General features: G+C 43.1%; 1 pseudogene; it reads left to right on the top strand.

Annotated features, from left to right (window-relative positions):
- Positions 1-4515: 4515 nt before the first annotated feature.
- Positions 4516-5220, top strand: LOC138432414 (transformer-2 protein homolog beta pseudogene; annotated as a pseudogene).
- The last annotated feature ends 8302 nt before the right edge of the window (positions 5221-13522 follow it).

Genomic DNA, 13522 nt, shown 5'->3' with positions numbered 1-13522 from the left:
ATTTGGTGGTTACTTTAGGTATAACAAGGACTTCCCTGGTAGCTCAGATGGTAAAAGTGTCTGCCTTCAATGCGGGAGACCCGGGTTCGATCCCTGGGTTGGGAAGATCCCCTGGAGAAGGAAATGGCACCCTACTCCAGCACTCTTGCCTGGAAAATCCCATGGACGGAGGAGCCTGGTGGGCTACAGTCCATGGGGTCACAAAGAGTCGGACACGACTGAGTGACTTCACTTCACTTAGGTATAACAATATGTATACACAAATTGCCAGAGGCCACTGGTGCTGATGCTTTTTTTTACTACTGCAATAAAACCATAGAAAACTTACTTCCACTTGGTTTCTTTTACCTTCTTCATTAAAAAAATATAATTGTCTTAAGTATGCCTTCTCTGAAATGCATCAAAACCACAATGAGGTACCATCTCACGCCAGTCAGAATGGCTACTATCAAAAAGTCTACAAACAATAAGTGCTGGAGAGGGTGCAGAGAAAAGGAAACCCTCTTACACTGTTGGTGGGAATGCAAATTAGAACAGCCATTATGGAGAACAGTGTGGAGAGTTCTTAAAAAATTGGAAAGAACTGTCATATGACCCAGCAATCCCACTGCTGGGCATACACACTGAGGAAATCAGAATTGAAAGAGACACGTGTACCCCAATGTTCATCGCAGCACTGTTTATAATAGCCAGGACATGGAAGCAACCTAGATGTCCATCAGCAGACGAATGGATAAGAAAGCTGTGGTACATATACACAATGGAGTATTACTCAGCTATTAAAAAGAATGCATTTGAATCCGTTCTAATGAGGTGGATGAAAATAGAGCGTATTATACAGAGTGAAGTAAGTCAGAAAGAAAAACACCAATACAGTATACTAATGCGTATATATGGAATTTAGGCAGATGTTAATGATGACCCTATATGCAAGACAGCAGAAGAGACACAGATGTATAGAACAGTCTTTTGGACTCAATGGGAGAAGGCGAGGGTGGGATGATTTGAGAGAATAGCATTGAAACATGTATATTATCATATGTGAAATAGATCGCCAGTCTAGCTTTGATGCATGAGACAGGGTGCTCAGGGCTGGTGCACTGGGATGACCCAGAGGGATGGGATGGGGAGGGAGGTGGGAGGGGGGTTCAGGATGGGGAGACGCATGTACACCCATGGCTGATTCATGTCATATGGCAAAAACAACAACATTGTAAAGTAATTAGCCTCCAATTAAAATAAATAAATGAAAAAAACAAAACAAACAAAAAGTATTCCCTCTCTGTATATTGAGCATCATCTCGAATCATGTTATAATGTTTACTTCAACCATCAAACACAGCTTTTAAAACTTATAAGGAGAGAGATAAAATGATATTTAACCCCCCAGTTTTTTTCCTTCTCGTTTCGCTGTCCTGCCGCTCTTTCTGGCTCCAAGATCCCTTCTGTTGTTGTCTCCTTTCAGTGTAGAGAATGTCTTTAGCCAGTTTTCTGGAGTAGACCCGCTACTGACAAAGTCTCTCAGTGTTTTTCTGCCTAAGAAAGACTTCATTTCTCCTCGTTTCTAAAGGGTTTTTTTTTTAATTTTCATTGGATATCGTTTGGCATTGACAGCTTCTTTTCTTTCAGCACTTGAAAATCTTGTGCCATTTACTTTTGGTCTCCTTGGATTCAAATGAGAAATCTGTTGTAATTTGAATAGTTTTTCTATATGTGACACATTATTTCTTTCTAGGTGCTTTCAGAGCTTTTTCCTTTGTCTTTAGCTTTCAGAAGCTTGATTATGTCTTGGGGCAGATTTCTTTCAGTCTACCCTGTTGAGGGTTTGTCCAACATCTTGAATATATAAGTTTATGCTTTTCACCAAATTTAGAAGTATTCAGCCATTATTTCTTCAAAAAATTTTTTTCCCGTTTCACACTTTCTCCTCCCTTTCTGGGACTTCAGTGACACAGATGTTAGAGCTGTTGCTGTTCCACAAGTCTCTGAAGTCTGTTTGTATTTTTTTCCCATCTATTTTCTCTTTGTAGGTCAGACTGGATAAGTTCTATTGCTCTGTCTTCAATGTTTCTTCATATCTCTCCTCTAATCTATTATTGAGCCCATCCAGCGAGTTTTAATCTTGATTACTTTTTTTTAAAAATTCTGTAATTCTCATTTGGTTCTTTTTGTATCTTCTACTTCTTTACTCAGATTTTCTATTTGTATACGTTTCAAGAATATTCATAATTGCTCACTGCAGCATTTTTTTGATGGCTGCTTCAAGATCCTTGCTGGACAACTCCAACCTCTGAGCCATATCAGGGTTGGCATTGTTGGGCCAGTTGTGGTTTCCCTGGTCCTGGTTTTTGGTGTGACAAATGATTTTTTCTTTTTCAATTTACTGTGTCCTGGACATTGTGGATATTACGTTATAAGACTCTGGGTCCTGTTTAAATAGTCTTTTCGAGCAGTCATCCTGTTTAGGATGCATGCTGGTCCTGCCCTATTTTTGTGACTGAGATTTCAATGTCAGCTTCTTTCTGAGTTCTTGCAATGCTATTCTGGTTTGCTTTGTGTGCTATTCAAAGGTTGCTGTGGAAGCCCGGGTCTCAAACCTTTTGGTGAATTCATTCTGGCCAGTGTCTCATTTGGTAAACAAACTGTCTGCCTAGAATATCCCATACAGGTTAAAGACACCCTTTCTCTGGTTCTCTTCTCTCCAAATTCCTCGCACCGTTCTCTAGTTTGGAGGGTGAGGGGTACTGCCTGCTACTGCTGAGTCGGAAGACCAAACTTCGTACTCATTTTTCACTGATGCTAACCAAATGGGAGGAAAGCTCTGTGGCCTCAGCTGCTGCTGGGTTTAGGTGGGTACCCAGACTGCAGTGGGGGAAGAAAGTGCCCCCAGGCATTCTGTTGTTGCTGGGCTGCCCTGTAGGCTTTCTGCTACCGTTGGGTGGGGGACTAGAGTCAGAAATTGCCACTTGGTCTCTGCTGGTACCACAGCTACAAGGCAATTCAGTCTGGGCCACCTGCTGCTACCGGGGGGAATTCTCTCTATTCATTCTACATTGACCACGTGTTGGTGAGGCAGGAAAGTGCCATTTCTGGGTTGTTCTGAGTTGTCTGCTACCATCTGGTAGCCTGTCTGCCTTCTGTCTTTCCGAGTCCTTGCTTTGGAGTAAGTGTCTGTGTTATCCCCAAATTCAAATGTTGAAATCCTAATCTCCAGCATGGTAATATCTGAAGGCGGGGCTTTGGGGAAGTGATTAGGTTTAGAGGAGCTCATGATGGTGGGGTGGGAAGTGCCCTAAGTAGATCAGGAGGAGATACCAGAGCTCACTCTCACCCTCAGTCTCTCCACCAACTCTCACCAGACACTGAATCTGCCAGTACCTTGATCTTGGACTTCCCAGCCTCCAGAACTGTGACAAATGTCTGTTGTTTAAGCCACCCCATCCATGGTATTTTATTGTAGTAGCCTAAGCTAAGACTGTCCTCTTATGGTTGTTGATTGTATTATGTCCAGGGTTTTAGTTGTACTTAGAGTAAGGAACAGCAAAAATGATGTCTGCATCATCTTGTTTGGAACCCTGTTGTAGCGTCTTTAAAAGAGCAGAAGTTTCTAAGTTTTAGAAAATCTGATTTATGAATTTTTTTCTGTTATAGTTCATATTCTTTGTGTCATTTTTAAGGCATTTTTGCCAAACTGAAGATCACTGTATTAGTTATCTCTTGCTGCATGATAAATTATCCCCAAACTTAGTAGATTAAAAAAACAAACATTTATTATTTTTATAGGAGTCAGGAATTTGGGAGCAGCTTAACTGGGTAGGTGTGGCTCAGTGTCTCATGAGGCTGCAGTCAGTTGACAGTCATTATTAATAGTTGGGCAGCAGTCATCTTAAGGCTCTGATGAAATGAGTATCTGCTTCAGAGGTCACTCCAGGGATTGATGACAGGCCTTCTGTTCCTCAGCATATGGGCCTCTCCTCATAACGTGGCAGCTGACTGCCCTCAAAGTGAATAATGAGAGGGGGCGGGGAGGAGGGAGGGAGTCTGGAAGGAGGAGGGGAAGGAGAGAGAGGAAGGGGTGGGGGCCAGTGGAGAGACAGCGCCAGACCAAGACGGAAGCTGCAGCGTTTCGACAGCGTGATCTTGGAAGTGATGTCCCGTCACTTCTGCCAAATTCCCCTCGCCATTTATTAAGTCTGTACCACATTCATGGTCCAGCTCTCATTCGTGGTGAAGGCTGGGGTGGAATTAAGTTCCACATCTAGAAAGAAGGAATATCAGAGGCCGTGAACATCCCTTCATCTGTGAGCACCTGTGAAGCACCACAGTGGCTGAAGCAGAGGCCGTGCAGGGCGTTCTGGCTCTCAGCACCTTGGGGACCTGTGCGGGGGAACCAGTGTGTGCGAACCAGTGCGTGGTTTGTGATTCAAGGCTGTGGCGGAGCCTCTGCAAAGGAGGTGCGAGAGGCTGGCGCTCCCACTGAAGCACGCCAAGTGGTGACGGCAGCAGAAGTCATACATGACAGCGGCGAGCAGGCCTCGATCCAGAAGAAGTCCTCAAAGGCGTTGCGCGAGGCCACGCTCTCGCTCCCGCTCCCACAGACGAGCCCCTAGCGGATTTTACGGCAGAGCCTAGGGAAGGTGGCATAGCCACAGTCACCTCCCAGGCCCACTCGCAGGGGTCAGGCTGGGAACCCAGCAAATCCTGATCCCATCTGTTGTCCTGGTGTGTTGGACTGTGCTTATACGCTACAGAAAGAGACCTAAAGAAGTGTCCTCTAAACATGGCCTAATTTCTGACGGGTTTGTTGTATGTGACCAGCAGTCTAGATGTTCAATAGGGATTTGCCTGTGTTACTTTGAAAATGCAGATGATGCCAAGAAAGCGACAAAGTGTGAGACAGAATGGAGCTCGATGGACACAGGATCACAGCTGATTTCTCTATAACAAAAAGGCCACATACTCCAACACCAGGAGTTCACATGGGGCGACCTCCCTGTGGCAGCTCTGGCAGTTGGGATTACTACGGCAGAGGGGAGGATGGAGGCGCTGATGATCGGGACTATTGTAGCAGACATCCAGAGGAGGAGGTGGAGGAGGAGGCGGAGAGCCGCTCAAGACAGGGATCGGATATGCAGGGGACGGTCACCTCCTCCTTACTGTAGTCCTGGAGGACACAGACCACGTTCCAGATCTCCATCCTACTCACTTAGTCGCCATTAAAGCCAGAGGTTGAAGACTTTCTAAAACTTGCCCTAGAGTTGGGATATTGTTTGTGGACAATAGTTTTTATCATCTTCCATTTAAAAAGTGAATAGTGCTTAGAGAAGTTAGGTGACTTTTACATCTTTTATGATGACTACGTTTTCTTTTAAATCAATTCTTTATTTTAATTGGAGGTTAATTACTTTACAATATTGTGGAGGTTTTTGCCGTACACTGACATGAATTTGATGACTACTTTTGGTGGAATTGAAATGCTGTTTTCATTTTGCATTTGTGTAGTTTGCTGCTTTGTTCAGAGTTAAGTGTTTTCAGAAAAGTATGCTTTGCATGGATTTTTTTACTGTATAAATTTTGACTGCTGAGAAGTTTTTATTGCATAAAACTTCATTTAAATGGTTTTCTACTGAATCCAGGGTTTCTGAAGATTGAAGCTGGTGTGTAAAATGCTACCAAATGGCAAAAAGCAACAATAAAGTTAGGCTTTTACTTTGCTTTCTAACATATCAGCGCTTAGCAGAACTGTTTAGATTAGACTGTCAGTAGTAAATTCAAGACAAGAATGGCCAATTTCCTGCAGTCCATGAAACATACCATACTTAATATATGCGAAAGTGAAAGCGGCTCAGTTGTGTCTGACTCTTTGAGACCCCATGGACTTTCTCTTCCATGGAATTCTCCAGGCCAGAATACTGGAGTGGGTAATCGTTCCCTTCTCCAGGGGATCTTCCCAACCCAGGGATTGAACCCAGGTCTCCTGCACTGCAGGTGGATTCCTTACCAGCTGAGCCACCAAGGAAGCCTGTACCTGCAATTAGATGTTAAAAATTATGTGCTGTAACTATACTGCTAGTATTAGAACTAAAGAACTTTCAATACAGCAAATGCTTAATACTTATATAAATGTGAATTTGTCAGCCTTTATGTCATCTGTACTATATATAGCAGGGAATAAGATAAGAGCTACACAATGTATGCCTTAAAAAGGCTATTTCTTAAAGCTGTTACAAGGGGATAATGGTCTCTCAATTATCAACAAGTGACAATACATTCCATCACAAATATACTCTGTTCTTCTAGCTTTTTTTTTTTTTAAATTTATTTATCTGGCTGTGCTGGGGCTTAGTTGTGGCATGCAGGATCTAGTTCCCTGACCAGGAATTGAACTCAGGCCCCCTGCAATGGAAGGGTGTAGTCTTAACCACTTGACCACCAGGGAAGTCCTGTTCCCTGGGAAGCTTTTAAGGCTGTATGGAAAAACTGGGTGCTTCAGAGTTTGAGAAAAAGAAGGGAACACTACATCTGTGTTGTGGATGATCTAAAGACTTTGCCTGTTCATTTTTATTATATATATTTTTTTAATTTTATTTTTTTAATAGTTTTTTATTTTTTAAATTTTAAAATCTTTAATTCTTACATGCGTTCCCAAACATGAACCCCCCTCCCACCTCCCTCCCCATAACATCTCTCTGGGTCATCCCCATGCACCAGCCCCAAGCATGCTGTATCCTGCGTCAGACAGACTGGCGATTCAATTCTTACATGATAGTATACATGTTAGAATGCCATTCTCCCAAATCATCCCACCCTCTCCCTCTCCCTCTGAGTCCAAAGTCCGTTATACACATCTGTGTCTTTTTTCCTGTCTTGCATACAGGGTCGTCATTGCCATCTTCCTAAATTCCATATATATGTGTTAGTATACTGTATTGGTGTTTTTCTTTCTGGCTTACTTCACTCTGTATAATCGGCTCCAGTTTCATCCATCTCATCAGAACTGATTCAAATGAATTCTTTTTAACGGCTGAGTAATACTCCATTGTGTATATGTACCACCGCTTTCTTATCCATTCATCTGCTGATGGACATCTAGGTTGTTTCCATGTCCTGGCTATTATAAACAGTGCTGCGATGAACATTGGGGTACATGTGTCTCTTTCAATTCTGGTTTCCTTGGTGTGTATGCCCAGCAGTGGGATTGCTGGGTCATAAGGTAGTTCTATTTGCAATTTTTAAAGGAATCTCCACACTGTTCTCCATAGTGGCTGTACTAGTTTGCATTCCCACCAACAGTGTAGGAGGGTTCCCTTTTCCCCACACCCTCTCCAGCATTTATTGCTTGCAGATTTTTGGACTGCAGCCATTCTGACTGGTGTGAAGTGGTACCTCATTGTGGTTTTGATTTGTATTTCTCTAATAATGAGTGATGTTGAGCATCTTTTCATGTGTTTGTTAGCCATCCGTATGTCTTCTTTGGAGAAATGTCTATTTAGTTCTTTGACCCATTTTTTGATTGGGTCGTTTATTTTTCTGGAATTGAGCTGCATAAGTTGCTTGTATATTTTTGAGATTAGTTGTTTGTCAGTTGCTTCATTTGCTATTATTTTCTCCCATTCAGAAGACTGTCTTTTCACCTTGCTTATATTTTCCTTTGTTGTGCAGAAGCTTTTAATTTTAATTAGATCCCATTTGTTTATTTTTGCTTTTATTTCCAGAATTCTGGGAGGTGGATCATAGAGGATCCTGCTGTGATTTATGTCGGAGAGTGTTTTGCCTATGTTCTCCTCTAGGAGTTTTATAGTTTCTGATCTTACATTTAGATCTTTAATCCATTTTGAGTTTATTTTTGTGTGCAGTGTTAGAAAGTGATCTAGTTTCATTCTTTTACAAGTGGTTAACCAGTTTTCCCAGCACCACTTGTTAAAGAGATTGTCTTTACTCCATTGTATATTCTTGCCTCCTTTGTCAAAGATAAGGTGTCCATATGTGTGTGGATTTATCTCTGGGCTTTCTATTTTGTTCCATTGATCTATATGTCTGTCTTTGTGCCAGTACCATACTGTCTTGATGACTGTGGCTTTGTAGTAGAGCCTGAAGTCTGCCTGTTCATTTTTAAAATGTTATTTTCAGGTCCTTTACTTACCGAAGGAGACCCAATTTCACTCAAATGTTTTGAGAACTATGTTTAAATAAATGCAAATGAAGAAAAGAGAAAAAAGCAACAAAACCACCACAGTCACTTAGCTTTCCTCCTGTATTTTCTTTTCTGTTTTAAAGATTTATTTACTGGCCGTGGTGGGTCTTCGTTGCTGTGCGGGCTTTCTCTATTTGTGTTGAGCGGGGGCTGCTCCGTGCTGAGGGGCACGGGCTTCTCATTGCAGTGGCTTCTCCTGTCGTGAAGCAAGGGCGCTATGCACACGGGTTCAGTAGTTGTGGCTCATGGGCCTTGTTGCTCCACAGTGTGTGGGATCTTCCCGGACCAGGGACTGAACCTGTGTCCTCAGCATTGGTAGGTGGATTCTTAACCGCCGGACCACCAGGGAAGTCTATTTGAGGTACTTTAGAAGCAATGCCTCTCCTCTCCCCATCCCACATGCCCCACTCTGATATTGTCCCCCTACTAGATGTTATCATATTTCTAAAATTTGTATTAATTATTCCCTGTGTGTGTGTGCTAAATTGTTTCAGTCATGTCCAACTCTTTGCAACTCTATGGACTGTAGCCCACCAGGCTCCTCTGTCCTTGGGATTCTCCAGGTAAGAAGACGAGTGGGTTGCCATGCCCTCCTCCAGGCGATCCTCCTGACCCAGGGATTGAACGCACTCTCTTCAGTCCCCTGCATTGGCAGGCGAGTTCTTTATCACTAGCGCCACCTGGGAAGGCCCCCAAATTCCCTTACTTTTCTTAACAGTTTTCCCACCTGCATATGTAATTTAAAACAAGATATTAGGTCAGACCACTTGAAATTGAACATAGGCCATCCACTTCCTCTTCAGTAAGGCCATTTTGTTGGTTACAGTTTTTTTTTAAACATTGCTACTACAAATATTCTTTTACATGGGTCCAGGTACACAGAGGTCCAAAGAATAGCAAAGAGAAATAAGAAAGCCTTCCTCATTGATCAGTCCAAAGAAATAAAGGAAAACAATAGAATGGGAAAGACTAGAGAGTTCTTCAAGTAAATTAGAGATACCAAGAGAAGATGTGCCGGGGTCCAGAGCCGGTGGATCCAGGGTGATTCGAAGGGGAGATGAATAGGCGAGGAAAAGACTTATCTATTTATAAATAGAAGATTAGATTAGGAAGAAATAGTGTAGTAGGAAAATTTAGTGGAGAAAAGAGGCTGAATAACTTGGTTTATGTGGAAAGCCAATAAAGTTCCAGACAAGGAGCTTGCACCATCTACGTTAGGCCACCAGCATCCTCTTGAATAGTGGGGGGTGCCCCAGCTTGGGCTCCCTCTCACATGGATCTTAGAAGCCGGGGCAAGTTAGTGGACATGGCGAGCCTCCACGCCCCAGATGGGAATTCAGCCAGAAAATAGAATAAAGAGGAGACACGGGGGAAACCAGTCCTTCCAATGACTGGCCCGGTCTCTATTGTCTAGAAAGGCCTTTTATACCTTTTTGATTGTACATAGAGATCAATGGGTAATACAAAATTATGCAGCGTTAGCAGCCCAGACTCTTATCAAAACCAGGCTTTTCTCCCTGCATACCTGTCTTAGGTAATTTACATCATCTTCCGGGGGAAAGGGCCAATTAACATTTTACAGCCTTTTTTCTGATAAGGGTTTGTCAACCAGAAGACTTATTTGTGTTGATCTTCCCAAAGTCTGGTGCCACTCTCAGAAAACACTAAATAAAGTTACATTCATAGCAAAGATATAGCAATTTATAACAAGTAAAAGGAGTACATTGATTTATAACAAAAGAAAAGTAATTAACTCAAAAGTCTAGTGTTGCTAACGTCAAAACTATTATACATCTTTTTCCATATCCTATTTACATAGATTAACATCCCCCCAGGTGCTTAAAAGATAAAGAATATGCAGGCCTGGCAGCAATCATTGAGTCAACAGGGAAATCCTGTCACCAATATGATTTTTAGCTCTTTAGAAAAGGCTCTGTATCTTTAAGATGCTTTAAGCTTTGTGCCTCTTGTGGATGAGGGGCTGTAAACAATTCACAAGCTGTAAGAGGTCCGGGGGAACCTGTTAGGCAAGTTAGAGAGCTATCAGAGGGGGTTTAAAGCAGAGACATTGTATTGCAGGAGACTGAAGCCCTGAATTAACTTTTCCCAGAGAGTGTCAGAAGAGTGGAAAAGTACAATACAATAAGGCAGGCAGATTCTTATTTTGGGGGTACATGCTCAGGAAATACCAGGGGGAAACCCTGAGGCCTGACTCGCCTTACCCATCAGGCCTCTGCCGCATGACCTTGTCATGGGTGGGATTCCTCACGCTGGCTCCCGGCAAAGATGGGCACAATAAAGGACAGAAATGGTATGGACCTAACAGAAGCAGAAGATATTAAGAAGAGGTGGCAAGAATACACAGAAGAACTATACAAAAAAGATCTTCATGACCCAGATAATCATGATGGTGTGATCACTCACCTAGAGCCAGACATCCTGGCATGTGAAGTCAAGCAGGCCTTAGGAAGCATCACTATGAACAAAGCTAGTGGAGGTGATGGAATTCCAGTAGCGCTATTTCAAATCCTAAAATATGATGCTGTGAAAGTGCTGCACTCAACATGCCAGCAAATTTGGAAAACTCAGCAGTGGCCACAGGACTGAAAAAGGTCTGTTTTCATTCCAATCCCAAAGAAAGGCAATGCCAAAGAACGCTCAAACTACCACACAATTGCACTCATCTCACATGCTAGTAAAGTAATGCTCAAAGTTTTTCAAGCCAGGCTTCAGCAATACATGAACCATGAACTCCCTGATGTTCAAGCTGGTTTTAGAAAAGGCAGAGGAACCAGAGATCAAATTGCCAACATCTGTTGGATCATCAAAAAAGCAAGAGAGTTCCAGAGAAATATCTATTTGTGCTTTATTGACTATGCCAAAGCTTTTGACTGTGTGGATCACAATAAACTGTGGAAAATTCTGAAGGAGATGGGAATCCCAGACCACCTGACCTGCCTCTTGAGAAATCTGTATGCAGGTCAGGAAGCAACAGTTAGAACTGGACATGGAACAACAGACTGGTTCCAAATAGGAAAAGGAGTCCGTCAAGGCTGTATATTGTCACCCTGCTTATTTAACTTATATGCAGAGCACATCATGAGAAATGCTGGCCTGGAAGAAGCACAAGCTGGAATCAGGATTGCTGGGAGAAATATCGATAACCTCAGATATGCAGATGACACCACCCTTATGGCAGAGAGTGAAGAAGAACTAAAGAGCCTCTTGATGAAAGTGAAAGAGGAGAGTGAAAAAGCTGGCTAAAAACTCAACATTCAGAAAACGAAGATCATGGCATCTGGTCCCATCACTTCATGACAAATAGATGGGGAAACAATGGAAACAGTGACAGACTTATTTCTTGGGCTCCAAAATCACTGCAGATAGTGATTGCTGCCATGAAATTAAAAGATGCTTCCTCCTTGGAAGAAAAGCAACGACAAACCTAGACAACATATTTAAAAGCAGAGATCACTTTGCCAACAAAGGTCCATATAGTCAAAGCTATGATTTTTCCAGTAATCATGTATGGATGTGAGAGCTGGACAATAAAAAAGGCTGAATGCTGAAGAATTGATGCTTCTGAACCGTGGTGTTGGAGAAGACTCTTGAGAGTCCCTAGGACAGCAAGGAGATCAAACCAGTCAATTGTAAAGGAAATCAGTCCCGAACATTCATTGGAAGGAAGGATGCTGAAGCTGAAGCTCTAACACTTTGGCCACCTGATGTGAAGAGCTGACTCATTGGAAGACTCTGATGCTGGGAAAGATTGAGGGCAGGAGCAGGAGACGATAGGGGATGAGATGGACTGACTCAATGGACATGAGTTTGAGCAAACTCCAGGAGATGGTGAAGGACAGGGAAGCCTGGCATGCTGCAGTCCATGGGGTTGCAGAGTCCGACATGACTGAGTGACTGAACTGCAAAAACAATGTGAAGAGTGGAATCCTGGGCCATACGGAGGCACCACTGCTGTATGCCCACCTTTCCCAGACGCCGTGTCACAGCGATTGCTCCAGTTTACAGTTCCACTAGACTGAGCAACTTCACTTTCACTTTTCACTTTCCTGCATTGGAGAAGGAAATGGCAACCCACTCCAGTGTTCTTGCCTGGAGAATCCCAGGGACGGGGGAGCCTGGTGGGCTGCCGTCTATGGGGTCGCACAGAGTCGGACACGACTGAAGCGACTTAGCAGCAGCAGCAGCAGCTGTGTATGAACTTTTTTTTAAATCTAAGTCTTCTCTATATTGACAGAGATTTTAATTTTTGCTAATCTAGGGAATGTGGACTTGCATATCATTGTTTTTAAGTTTCCTTGAACATAGGTTGGACATTTCTCACACATATTCTGGCCCTCCTTTCTTAGGAAGTAGGACGTTTTAGGTTTTAAGCTGTTGAGTTGTCTTTTTCCTCTTGCGTCATAGATTAAAAAAAATTACATATATTCTGGGTTTGAATCATTTTTCAAGTATATGTATCACAAATATCTCTTTCTTTTTTCTGGTTTGTTGCTTTCTTTTCATTTTCTTTACAGTATCTTTTAAGGACCAGAATTTATTCATTTTAATGTAGATAAGTTTTAAATATCAATCTTTTCCTTTTTATGTTCTTTTTTTGTCTTAAGAAATCTTTCTTTGACCCAAGGCTGTGAAGACCCTCCTCTCTATGCCCGTTTTAAGTTGCCCTGGTGTGTCTTTCATATTGATGCTTGGAGGTGTGCACACTCTCCGAGTGTTTCCACCCACGGCCCCCCTCACTCCTCTTACAACCTGCCTCTGAGTGGTCAGACAACTGGTTTTGTCGTGTGGGTGAAACGAGGCCAGGGAACGCCTGTCACTCCTGTCCCCGGTCACTCCTTCACGGGCCAGGGTCACTGCACCAGTCGGGGCCATGGGCGTGGGGTGTGAAGGCGCAACCACAGCCTGGCAGATGGTGCCCACGCCTCTACACTGCCCGCCCCCTCCAACGAGCGCTCTGCTTCTTGCTTTGTCCTCTTGGCCGGTTTCCCCTTTTCCTGTCTTCAAAGCGGGCCTGCCCTCAGGGTTTTCATGAAGATTAAAGGTGAGCTTGAGCTGGAGAAGCCTGCTCCCTGCAGAGCAGCTGGTTCTCTGCAGTCCTCACACCTCCCTATTGCCTCATGCTCAGTTCTGCCTTCTCATTTACCCAACTCACCAGGCACCTGAAAACATCTGAGTTTGGGATCCCCTTTTTCAGACTTTAGCCCTTCTAGATGGAGAGGAATGCCCGGCTTTGTGAGAGAACCATTGCTTTAAAAAGTTTATTCTGGTGATACCTATGTAATTTATAACGTTTAGAGAGGTGCAGAA

This window comes from Ovis canadensis, chromosome 2 (genome assembly GCF_042477335.2).
Source record: "Ovis canadensis isolate MfBH-ARS-UI-01 breed Bighorn chromosome 2, ARS-UI_OviCan_v2, whole genome shotgun sequence".
In the NCBI taxonomy this organism is placed as follows: domain Eukaryota; kingdom Metazoa; phylum Chordata; class Mammalia; order Artiodactyla; family Bovidae; genus Ovis; species Ovis canadensis.
This window is presented reverse-complemented; position numbering and strand designations above follow the sequence as displayed.